The sequence below is a fragment of the Meles meles genome, chromosome 5, assembly GCF_922984935.1.
Source record: "Meles meles chromosome 5, mMelMel3.1 paternal haplotype, whole genome shotgun sequence".
Lineage (NCBI taxonomy): Eukaryota > Metazoa > Chordata > Mammalia > Carnivora > Mustelidae > Meles > Meles meles.
Window position 1 is genome coordinate 32,644,348 of NC_060070.1, and position 13,700 is coordinate 32,658,047.

The following is a 13,700-nucleotide window of genomic DNA, read 5'->3' on the forward strand; positions in this document are numbered from 1 at the left end:
AAGTTACAAATGTCTGTGGAGAGAGACAGTAAAAATGTGAAGAAATTATTGTTCATCTGACACATTGTCTTTTAATTTCAGTTAAGGAAAATGAGTGGGACCTCTTCTTATGGTTTTAGATCGTTTGGAAAAGATCTATTGAGGTCAATATTTTCTTCCTTAGTTTGTAGTCACCCTTTCAGCACCGCACTAAGAGATTCCAGCTTTCCTATTGTCACGATGTAATGCCCACTGCATCACTCGATGAAAATAAAATAATGATGCCAACACCTTGCGGCCCATGGGAACTGTGTCACATGGGCATCTGCTCTCTGCCTCAGCCCGGGGCTTGTCTCGTCCCTGCGGGCCTGCAGCGAAGGGGTGTGGAGCTGAACTGAATGACAAACAGCGTCGTTTTCTTCTATTCTACTTTAATTAATTAACTCATTAATTACATTTCACTTATTTGTATTTATATTGTTTTACAGCTGTATTGAGTTATACACAAACAAAAAAATTTATGTTGATATATATACAAAAACAAAAATTACATTGATATACAAAAACTTGCACATATTTATTGTCTACAATTTGATGAGTTTGGACATATATGCCTGTGATGCCATCACCACAATCAAGGTAATAAACATATCCCTCACCTTCAAAAGTTCCTTGATAAATAACACTTTAATTGAATGTGCTCCACTTTAATAAAACCCAAAGACCATCAAGATTTATGAAATAGACACATAAGATGGTGGGAGTGGTTTGGATGTGACAGAAGTTAAAATTTAGACTACAAATGGTTTCTTACTTACGTGGTAAAAATATCTTTTTTTTTTTGGAAGTAGGCTCCACACCCAGTGTGCAGCCCAGCACAGGACTTGAACTCATGACCCTGAGATTAAGACCCGAACTGAGATCGAGAATCTGATTATTAACTGACTAAACCACCCGGGTGCCCCATAAAGATGTCTTTAAAGAGAAAATTCCCATGTTAAATTAAAAATAACATCTAACTTTGGGAAATTCATTCTTATGTCTCTTTTTTGGGGGGACATGTTAGTTTCGTGAACTAAGGAACTTAGATACTTTTGTTTCTATTAAAGTCATTTTAGAAAGTTTGATTTTCCTTGAGGTGTCAGAAAATGTGTGGTTCTCTGACCCCGAAGGAGAAGAGCCTCCCTAATTTTGTTATGGACCTAAAACCTAAATTCCTGTGACCGAAGTTTTAAGCAGTTTTCCAACTCACCCACTCATATCTGTGTTCAGGGTCATGTGATAGAACAACAATCATGGGGACAGGAAGTCCCCGGATGGTAGGTGTTGCTGTGTCTGAGTCCTTGGCCTTCCAGCTCTGGTCATTCTTGGCGTGAGTGTTCTTTGCAGAGAGCTGAATGTCCCTTGTGCATGCTTGGGCTGTTGGGACAGGCTCTGCTTCCAGAGTAGCCAAGGGCAGAGGCAAGTCATCAGGAGAAAGGGGATACTCCCGGAGAAGACAGTTTCTAAAATAGGAGTGCGTTGTTTACTGTTTGGCTATAAAATTCAACCTTTGTTTCATTGCTTTGAAGTACTAATTTACCAATACTGAGAGCCACGTCACTGAGATATTTGAAACATCTTTTGTGAATCATGAAGGTAACTGTCATTGACAAGGAACATTTCACAGTCAACACGGGAAGTCATTCACAGACACAAAAGCAAAGTAGGTTCCGCTTGAGCTCGTCTCTTCGGTCAGGTCAAGTAGTTTGTCCCTGAGATAAAATAAGGTTCTTTATGCAAGGATTGAGTTTTTGTTTTTGGTTTTTTTTTTTTCCCATTTTATTTATTTTTTTCAGCGTAACAGTATTCATTGTTTTTGCACAAATGTCATTCATATTTTATTTTATTTGAGATTTTTATTTATTTGAGAGAAAGAGAGAGAGAGAAAGAACAAGTTGGGGGCAGAGAAGGACAGAGGCAGAGGGAGAAACAGGCTCCCTGTTGAGCAGGGAGCCCGATGTGGGGCTCAATCCCAGGACCCTGGGATCATGACCTGAGCCAAAGGCAGACACTTCACCGACTCAGCCTCCCAAGTACCCCAAAATGTCATCCATATTTTAAAAATATTTCCAACTATCCATACTATATGTGATCTTATAGTAATTTGGTGTATAATCCAGCTCTCTCCAGATGCATTTCTCCCACTATGTGGAACCCGAGGTCCAGCTTTGCTGAATTACTCACTCATCCCTCTACATTGCCTATGGTTATTTGCCTCTGTTGCCTTTGTTCAGACTGTTCCTTCACCTGAAATCCCTACCCTCCACAAGATGAATCCTATCTCTCTTTTAAGACCCTGCTATGGACCGAGTATTTGTGCCATCCCCAATTTCATATGTGGAAACATCATGCCCAACGTGACAGTATTGTGAGGTGGGACCTTTGGGAGATGAGCAGGTCAAGGGCGGAGCCCTCATGAATGGCAACAGTGCCCTCATTAAAGAGGTCTGACAGAACCCCCAGTCCTTCCCAGTGAGGACGCAGCAAGAAGATGGCTGCCTAGGAGCCAGGAAGTGGGCCCTCACCACACATCAAATCTGCAGACTCCTTGATCTTGGACTTCTCTGCCTTCAAAACTGTGAGAAATAAATGTGTGTTGTTTAGAAGCCAGTCACTTTGTGGTTTTATTGTTATCACACCCCAAATGGACTAAGACAGACCCTCCCTGTTCCAGGACTGATTCTCCATAAAGACTTCCGTAGCATATGTGGGGTTCACCACCCGCATTCTCTTACCCCACCTGGGGGACCCACAGGCAGGCTCTGTACACACTGGAACTTCCTGTTCACCCCCCCTCCCCCCCGACTCTGGAGATCCCTCTCTGGCCACATACCAGGGTCTGGGCTGCCAGGCAAAAGGAATTCATGTCTTAGGAGCAAGCCCTGCCACAGAGATGGGAGTTGGGGGATGAACACTCCAGCCCCCTCACCCCTCACCACGATGATTGTGAGGCATGTTCAGCGCTCCCCAGGCCCCCTCTCCCCCCGCCATGGGGGTGAGACCCAGCTGCGGATAGCATTAACCTACTCACTGAAGTACTCTCTTGGTTTTCCTCCCTTCGCTGCCTTGTGCTTCCGGAGATCCTCTTCCTACCGAACATGCTACTAGTACTCAGATCCTTGTCTCAGGACCTGCTTTTGGGGAAACAAACTCCAGACAACTTGCCTGATAGTCCAAATGCCAGTGATTTCTTCCCATTCCTGAGACACACGGCACTCTATTGTACTTTTTACATTGCATCTATCACATTTTACCTCATCTTTGAGAATTCCAGGACTTAATCTCCTCTGTTAAAGTACTACCTTTTTGAGCGCAGGGTACCCGGGGGGTGCCTCTTCCCGTCCCCACGTGGCCTCACACGGCACTTTTCACAGAGCATCCATCCACTGAATAAGCGAGTCAGCGAATGGTGAATGACAGGACGGACAAACGGCAAGGCTCCTCCTCATGTTACGCTTGATTAGTGCAGGGGTGGGCAGAGCACCTTCCAGATGCCCTGCACCCCCAATCTTTGCACACGGGAGGAGCTCAAAAGATATGACTGGAACAGAAAGAAAGCATATTTGGCGGAAACAAAGCACTCTGCGGTAAGGGCCAGATCTTTCACCAGACTCGTGTCGGTTTCATGGTGACCTGATCCAGTGGCATTGGAGAAACACGCGTGCTCTGCTGTTGGCAGCCAAACCCAGTTTGCTGGGGCTGCACTGAGACAGCCAAAATGGTCTGTCAGTCTGGGCTCTGTCCCTGTCTCAGTGAATGAGCCTCAGGACTGGCCAGCGGCAAGAGGGAGACCTGCCTCCCTGACAGCTGTCAGCTGCCCATGGATGGTAGGAAACCAACTCAGGTGGCAGCCTATCAAATTCAGACTGCTCTGAACCACTGAGGGGAAGTCTTCAAACCTTCAGATAGTGCCCTAGGGCCTGATCTCAGCCTGGAGGAACCCCCGGGGGGTCTGGGGCTTGGCTGGACTCCACTGGGATAGATGGGAGGGGGAGCCCAGAAAATTCTTTGGGTTGTGGAGGTGTTGAGGAGACGACGAGGCCCCGATTTGGACTGTCTGCTGCATGAAATGTTTTTGTGCTGGTGGACTGTGGGGAAACCCAGGGTCTGGGTGATGGAAGCGGGGATACCTACTCCCCATGTCAAGAGAATTGCTTAGTGCGTTAGCACGATGTCTCACCAAAGAGGAGGGGTGAGGGCAAGGACACTCACACGCGTCAAGTCCCTACCTAGTGTCACCACTTGCCAGGAGTGGTCATGGGAGCTGAAATCGCAGAGGGACAGTAGGAAAAGACAGACCTCGCTCTGATGCTTATTTGTCCTGGGCCATGTGCAAGTCATAGAAACACGCTCAGCCACAGTCGCCTTCCCTGCTCTCAGGAACGATAGCGACGACCGAGGACAAGTAGAAGGATTGTGAGAGACGAGATGTGGAAAGCACCTGCTTCACAGTAGATACATAAGCCCCGTCCTCACCATTCCTGCCCTCCTCTCCTCTCTCTTCCTTTCCATTTCTTTCTCATGTCCCTGACACCTTGAGAGGATAATAAACTAGAAAATATTCCTAAAGTATCTAGTATTTTATCCTTATGTCTAACAGATGGAATTGGCAGGCCTGTTTTTTGAACGCTGCAGAGGCACACGTGGGGACACGCAGGTTCCGGTCACTTGTCGTGAGCGGCCCCAGGCAGGGATCCCTTCCTGGGAGTCTTCTCCTGGCCTGTCCAGGTGCCAGTCTTTGGGCGCAGCCCCCTCCTGTCAGCCCCGTGCCTGGACTGGGGCTCTCCGAGGAAGCTGATGCTCCCACGTCCATCTCCATCACCCGAGGCAGGCCCTTTGCTGGAACCTGGGAGACTCCCAAAGTGGAAAAACTCAGAAGTAATCCCTTTGACAGAGAAGGTCTTGTATGTTCCTGCCTCCTGAAAGGAAGCAGAGAGAAATCCTTTGTTAAAAAAAAATAAGAAGTCTCCGGGGGCATCCCAGACAACTTAGAAAAGACATTAAAATGAAAAACTTTGTAATTTTTAGTGTTACAAAGCCTGTAATTTAAATGTGGTCTACTTGATAACAAACAGGACTGGTGCATAGATGGTGACCTTCAACACTTTCGTGGGGAAACAATGAGGGGAAGGAAACATTTGAAGGCCAGATCTGTTTTGTGAAGGAGAGAAAACAAATTTTTGCAATCTCCTATTACAGATAAGGGAGAACTCTTTCCTGTCACAGTTTTGTTTATAACGTTGGCTGCTATACTCTCTATGACTTTATTAATTAATTTACCTAGATATCCTTTTTAAAGGAGTCATGTTTCAACAAAGCCACAAAGGGCTAGGTTGTGTTTCTATCATCTCTATCATGCTGGAGGGAAAATACATTTTGGTGTAAAGATAGTGTTATAATTCTATCTTGGTATACACAACTACCAATCAAGCATTATGGGTTATATTTGTATATTTTACCGGCACAAAGTTCCAATGAAAATAATGATGCTGACACTCCAAATATGCTTATGTATATATATAAAAAAAAACAAAACCGAGGTGTCCAGAAAAAATATTCCATCTCTTCTCGGCTTCTGCATGTAAATTTAGTTGTTGCTTAAAGCTATTGACCGCCTTGAGCGGGAGGTGGATGTGTGTGCCGGAGGTTGCGGTGGGGCTGTGGTTGCTGTTGGCATGAGAAATTGAGGTGGACACGCAGATGGCAAGGGGCAGGGGAGCCACTTCCTCTGGAAGGTGGTTAGACCTCAAGCTATGATGAGGGAAACTTATGTCTCCGCTGATGTATAGAACCAAAGATCAGTGCAGCCTTATGTAGGAGGGCGCATGGGAGACTGGGTGGGTCAAATCTAAGCGCGTAAGTTCTTATGAGTGAGGGATCTTTCCAGATCATCCTCAGAGGGTGCTGTGACTACAGAAAAATGATGAGGGAGATGCAACATTGCTGCCCAGAAGAGGGAGGAAGGGAGCCACAAGTTAAAGAATGCAGGAGGCCTCTGGGAGCTGGAAAAGGCAAGGAGATGGCTTCACCCCTAGAGCTTCCAGAAAGGAAGGCAGTGAGGTAGATACCTTGGTTTTAACCCATGGAGACCCACCTCCGACTTCTCACCTCCAGCGCTGTAAGAGTATGTTGTTTTAAGACACCCAGTCTGCCAGTTTGTTAGGGCAGCAGCAGGAAATTAGTTCAAGAGTAGAGAATGCGCTAATGACTACAGACCTCTTAGCGTGCCGCCGGTCCTGGACTCCTTGGTCCAAAGGGCACCCCCTCCCCCTACATGAAAGTCAGCACCCCCCTCCTATGTGAGTACTTTCCCCGCAGCCTCCCGTATCTCTGGACAATGTGACAGCATCCAATATTTAAGTCAAGACTTGTGTTGGCTTATCTTGACTTTTATAATCATTTTCTCACTGATTAAAGACAGTCTTTCTTTTTTCTTTTCTTTTCTTTTTTTTTTTTTTAATTCCGTTCCCTCAGAACAGTCCATTTCAAACACGCTTCTTTTGAAAGCCGTTCGCATGTGTATCTCCTGCACCCTGTCAGGGTTTTGTGCTCTGGGACCTTAGGAAATTAACTTTCACGTGTTACCATTTAGCTGTCATTAGCTGCCAAGAAGAGGAACTGACACCTTAACAGACAAGATTTAATTCAAGCTTAAAAGAAAAGGTACCAGGATACCACCGGAGCAAACCAGTCCTGGTGGAAGAGGGTTCAGAACTTCACGATTGTGAGTCAGGTTGTGAGGTTGTGAGAGGTAAGAACTCAGGGGTCGCAGAGCCGGCCGCCAGGCTCACTCAGCTCTCCCTGTGCCATAAACTCCACGGGAAAGCTCTGGGAAGGGATGGCCCCTTAAAGGCAGTCGTTAGGCAGACGTCCTAAACGATTGTTTTTAAGGATTAAAATGAATATTTATACTCACAAGAATAAAGATTTTGAAAAGATCATTGGATCTGTCTTATTTTTTCCCAGAGTGTCCTTGCTTGCCCTGTTTTGAGCTCAGAAAGAAAGAGAAAGTGCAGAGATGGAGAGGCAGTCACTTTTCAAAGATAAAAATGAATTAAATTTCCACTTTTCAGTGGGTGAGAGGGTCACAGCCACTGAATCACAATTTTTTTTTTTTTTGAACCACTATTCCCTAGACCCCTTTTTTTTTTTTTTTTTTAAACTCTTTTTTTTTTTTTTAAATATTTTATTTATTTGATAGAAATCACAACTAGGCAGAGGCAGGCAGAGAGAGAGGAGGAAGCAGGCTCCCTGCGGAGCAGAGAGCCCGATGTGGGGCTCGATCCCAGGACCCTGGGATCATGACCTGAGCTGAAGGCAGAGGCTTTAACCCACTGAGCCACCCAGGCGCCCCTCCCTAGACCCCTTTTTATCTTAAGGGTTTCTGAAATCTATGGACAAGAAGATAAATCTAAGGCATATCATTGCACTCTGTTCTTTTTTTTTTTCCCCCATTCCACTGAATTTAATCATGTTTATGAAGCACCTATTATCAGTCTGGCATTGTATCAAGAGTTGAGAAAACAAATGAATAAGATATAATTTTTGCCCTCAGAGGATTCACTGTTGAACAGGGAAAACACGCAAATAAATATCAGCTGAGGGGTTAATCCTACAAGAGGGGTAAATTTATAATGTAGAAGGAGTAGAGAAGGAAGGGAGTAATCAAGGAGGCAGGATATCCAGGAAGGCTTCCTGGAGGAAGCAGTGTCTTTATTGTTAGTTGAAGCATCTGCAGGTACATTCTCTCCTACTGGTGAATGGCTGATTGGAGCCCTTCAGAGTAGACTGGGGCCTGAGAGGTAGTAAGTATATTGACTATGGACTTTGTTTTCAGATCTGTGTTTGAATTATGCCACCAGCTTCCTGTGCAATCTTTAAACAGCTACTTAATCTTTTAAAACCTCAGATTCCTCTTCAATAAAATGGATCTATGAATAATTGCCTATATTATATGGCTTTTTGAGGATTAAATAAGCTAATGGTTTGCATATTTCTCAACATTTAGTAGAAAATAGTACTTTTTATTTTTGTTGCTGCCTAAATATGGTCCTCCGAGAACCCATGGGCAGCTGTTTCTATTACTATAATTCTGTCTAGGTCACTAATGTGTCACAAATATTAACCACATCTCCTCTCTTTAGCCAAAAATATTGGAGTCAGAACTGATCAGAAATGAACAGTAGTACAACCAGATGGCGTTTGTGGGTGAAGCAGAGAAGGTGGCAAGCAGGGCTGGCTTCATGGGCGTGTGGCCTGTGTAGTTGCACAGGGCCCTACACTTGGTTTCTGCTGTCAATGTCTTGAAATTCATAATAATTTTTGAACAAGTGCATTTTCACTTTGCACAGACTCTGAGAGTTATGTAGTGCTCTTAGTGATGGGGTTGTCTCAGAGGAAGCCTGTCCCTTCTATGCCATACTCCCCTCTTGCTCAGGGACTGTGGATCACACCCCTTCTTGAGGTTCTTCTTCAGGGAAGGACTGGAATCTCTTTCTATGGATCCCCTGAGGTTCCTGGTATAGTGTCAAGCCTGCACAAAACCCCCTCTGCCATTAGCTCCTCTGGTCCCATTCTGAAGGCATTCACAAAGGTGAATTCCACACAGCCTTTGCCTCAGAGAAGCTCACATTCTAGAAGGTGGAGGTCACTGTACATAGAAGCAACTATGGATTGATATGGCTGGAGCTAGAAGTCAGAAGATGTGCTGGGAGTTGGAGGAAGGGTGTGTGGGAGTTACATTTATTGAACATTTATGATCTTTGTGTGTGGTCTTGGCAGGAAGAGTCATTTTTCTCATGATTTCATTTCTTAGAATGAGGGTTCCAGGAAGGGAGGGGATAGTGCAATTCTTGAAACTTGAAAAGCCACCAAACCTGGATGAGTTTGTGTAAAGACGTTCTGCTGCTGAGATCTTACAGCGGATTCTGGAAACCCTACCTCATGGAAAAGTATGAATAGTTGCAGCTAACTCTACAGCCTGACAAACAGGCACCTAAAGCCAATGGGGCCTTTGTCAAAAGATCTTTTAACATATTTTCTAATAAATTTCCCTGGTTAATCTTATCCTTTTCATAATAAGTTTATCTCCCTCCTCACTTGCAAATACCTCGAATGTTGCCTTTGCTAGAGGTGAAAGGACTCTTAAAAAAAAATGCCCTCAATTATAAAATATATTTATTGGTCATCCAAAAAGATGATTTGAGGGAAATTTAGGTTTTTGTTATCCCCCTCTGACAAAAGAATTACACACAAATGTCTTGACTGGGAAGGTGACCCCCAATAGTAATGGTAATAGTGTTCTGTCTTCATACTGAGCTCCGTGGAGGCAGGACGTGTGCCCTAGTGACCATTGTCTCTGCCGTGCTCAGCACAGTGCCTGACACCTGCAAGGGCTCAAATGAGAGTTATTGAACTCCTATTAGGAGCTGTAGTGAATACCTTTGGAACATGAGGACCAAAAAGCAATTTTGAAAGGTATAATGGACCTTCTACATCTTCCCTTGCTGCTGAAAAGTAGCAAATGGTGGCAAACTCCCAGTCAGTTCAGAGCCCTGGAGTGCATCTACCTTCAAACATCCCCGTTATGCCTCCTTGATGCCAAGCAATTGGATCAACTGATTTTGGCTTTCCCTGAATTGGCCGATTGAGCGCTGCTCATGAGGACAGAATCAGCGGAGTGCTCCAGGTTCTCTTCAGTTACACAAACTGAGGTCTGAACACCTTTCCAGAATATTTCCCAGCTGAGCTGATTCATTGTGTTGCATTATCCTATTTAACCAAAGTGGTTACAAGTGGAAACAGCAGACTGGGGTTCACTCACAGCCAAGGCACGAATATGCGCATCTTTAACAGAACACACTGCTCTTTCAGAGCCAAATCCCACCTTAGGAGGTCGACTTTGCCCCTTTGGAAATCACAGGGAGCTGAGAGCCCATCTCCACAGACGTTGGTCTGGGCTTCTGATTCCAGTCATGTTCTCCAGCAGTGGAGGAAAGAGCATTTAAGGTGAGCAGGACCTCTCGGGAGCTGAACTTCTGCTCCTTATTTCCTTATGAGAAGATATAACGCTTCTCATAAAATAATACCTAGCATTTGTTTTACTTGATGGGGACAGAGAAAGAAAGAAACACCAAGTAAAACAGAATATCTTAAAAATGCAGTATCTTTGTAGTTGAAGATCTGAGCTTGGTCCCCTGCCCTGGGTGTCTTTCTCCTCATTTGTGTAAGGAAGATAAACTTGCTGTTGATCAGATCACCCCCATTGCCATCATCATTATATAGCAGACACAGAGCACTAGCTGCGTGCAACGTGACTTACAATCATGCTTTATGATTTATTAAAGAGAAAATAATTCTTTGAAGTGAATTGACTTTTCATCTGGGGAGTATTTGTCTTCTGATTTCGGGTTCACTTAGCTCAGGGAGCAAAAGTAAATGGCTCATTTTCACTCCTGAATTTAAGCACATTTGTACACAACCTCCAAGTTTTAGAATTCAACACTTTGGTGAAAAGTAAAAGCCAGTTTTTAGACTTTCGTAAAAACATCTCTTCTGCAGTACTTGTAATATTCGTGGTTGTAGTGAATTTAAATTAGACCAAGAAAAAAGAGGTTAGAAGACTTGGGTTGGAAGCAAATGGCACCTCCCCCGCCACTATCCTACCCCTGCCTCTCATCGTTTCTCAGTGTAGACAGTCAGGATGACTTGTCCCATCTCCCCTTCCATAGTCACCATCCACAGTTAGAGGTTGACGGAGGGGATCATGTCACCCCTTGCTTGAACTGACAGATGGCTTTTCCATTGCTACCTAGCATCTGACATAGTAGATGTAAAGTAAACTTCAGTTGGATTTGTTTGTTGAAATTCTCATCTATGATGCCCTTGGGCCATAAGGACAGTCAAAGAGAAAGGCTTTTGATTGATTACTAATGAGGTGGAATTTTCCCCCCTATGTTTACTGAACTTGTGTGTGTGTGTGTGTGTGTGTGTGTGTGAATTTCCTGTTTTTGTTCCTTATCTATTTTTCTGATGTGGTAGGTATACTTTTCTTTCTTGGTCTCAACACATACTATTTAAACACTATCTTATAAAATGTGATGGGCCAGTTCTTAGCACTCTTGGCCATAAATGTGTATGTATGCACACGCACAAACACACACACACAGCTATTCTGTGAGCTCTGCTTTGTGTCACAATTTGGTACATTTTGTGTAAGCTACTTCAATAAAGAAGTCTTAGTCTCATATTCTTTCCTTTAAAATCTTGTTTTTCTCTTCATCCAGATATAAAGTGCACATTGGTAACACTGACACTGTTTAGGTAGGTAAGTCCTTCCAATGTAGTCTCAAATATGGGGCTAAGTGAATTCCTGCACTAAGGAGGTCCAAGCATTATGCTCTGGGGTGAGCCTTCTCCACTCTGCTGCGAATCCTCTCCTAGATCCTCATGCTGCCCGGTGCCCCTCTCTGCAGTCTGCTCTGTTTTCCCCTCTGCCGTGCACGAAGCTGGTAATGAGGGACTGGAACAGGAATTGATGTCCACAAATATTAAAGAGCACCTCCTGCACTCTTATCACTGGGCAACTTGTGGAGAAGACCTGGTCCAACCCCCAAGGACTGTGGCCTGTGGCCTCGTTGGGTGGTTGAGCTGTAGAGACTCCATATGTTTCAGTTATGACACAACGAGGCTGTAAGTGGTTAAGAGTTTGAAGGAATAATTTAGATAACAACTGCTATTGGAATCAGAGAAAGGAGAGATCTATGGAAACCGAAATGGTGGGGAAGTACTGTTAGAGAAAATGGGGACTTGACATGGGATTGAAGAGGGGCTATTTTGGATTATAAAGATACATTGGGTGAGAAAATAGAGCAAGTGGGGTTTCCACTGCAGAGAATGGGGAGGTAAGGTAGGTTCATTTCATATGGTCTCAGAGCCAGGGGAAGCCTGGGCTCTGGGCTTTTTTAGAGAAAGAGAGCGAGCAAGCGTGTATGTGTGTGTCTGTGTGTTACACATGTGCATGTGTGTGAGGCAGGGGAGGAGTTGGGGGAAATGGAGAGAGAGAACCCAAGCAGGCTCCACACCTAGTGCGACCACCCACGTGGGCTCCGTCTCACAACCTTGAGATCATGCCCTGAGCCAAAATCAAGAGTTGGATGCTTAACTGACTGAGCCACCCAGGTGCTTCTAAAACATGATTTTTAATGAGCATATCATTTATATAATTTATATAATTATCATTTTCTTGTTGCGATTTATTGTGTCTTAGCCTATTAGGGATGCTCTAGTAAAATACCACACAACGGGTGGCTTATAAGCAGCAGAAATGAATTCCCACAGCCCTGGAGGCTGGGGTCTGAGATCAGGGTGCCTGTGTGGGCGAGGGAGGGCCCTCTCTTTGGCTGCAGACTTTTTGCTGCAGCTTCACCTGGTAGAAGGTGGTTAGGGATCTCTCTGAAGCCTTTTGGATGGCACCAATCCCATTACCTCCCAAAGGCCCCATCATCATTGGGGATTAGGATTTCAATGTATAAATTTTGGGTAGACACAAAAACTCAAATCATAGCACATCATTTCCAAGATCTTTTTTTCAATTTCAACTAATTTGGTGATAAAAAACATTGTACATAAGTCTTTGACTACGTTTCTTTTTTATTTCCTTAACATGGATTCCCAAAGAGGAAATACTGAGTCAAAGCACATGAACAGTTAAAGGACTCTTCATAATTGTGTCCAAATTGCCCTCCAGCTAAGTTGTTCCAAACACTCTAAACCGCGTGCCTGCTTACTCATGCTCTCAGCAGCCTGATTATACTGAGTGCCATCAGTTGCAGAATCTTTTTATTTTGAGACTCCACCTTCCTGTGTAGTTTTAAGTTGAATGTCTTTATTTGTAATGAGGTTGGATATTCTGAAAGCATTTTGGGGGCTCTCTGGAGGAGTGGGACTGGTGTGGGTTTATAAGGGAAGAGGGGAAGGGATGTGGTAGACTTGGAAAGGGATTACTTACTGTCTGTGTGTCCAGGAAGGTGGGTGGGAATGTGGGACGAGGAAGGAGAAAGGAGGCTTGGGCAAGGATGGTGGTGGTGGTGGTGGGGGTCTTCCTGGGAGGAGGGGATGGAGTCAGGACATCCAGGAGCTACCTAAACCTTCAACTACTTAAGAATCTCAGGGTAGTCACACTCATTTTTATTTTGCAGGGAAAGCATATTCATAAAGAATACCATTCTTTTTTTTTTTTCCCTAAGTAAACTAGAAGACAGGAAAATTGTAAGGTTGACATACAGCACATTCCAAGTGGGACCCATTTGCTGGCTAAGCAGTAGATCAGCACAAATTATGAGCATTTAGACATGTGTTAACCTACTAATTGAGGGTAGGGGGACACTAGATGATGCGTTCTCCCTGGATGCCCTTGATCTTCCCCTCCTGATTCCTGAAACACCAATTAACACTCTCAGTCAATATTAGAAAACATATGGTGAGGATAAACACTACCCTATAAAAAATCTCACCCCTGCTCATCTCAGGACATTAACCGACCCATGCAGGCGCCCCTAAGGGGGTGGCAGCAGCAAATTATAATGGAAAAGTTACTCTTTTGCTACTTAACTTTCAATTTGAGAAAAAGATCCTTTGGATGTCTAAGAACAATAGAAGATAATTTGAGTGTGTGTGTG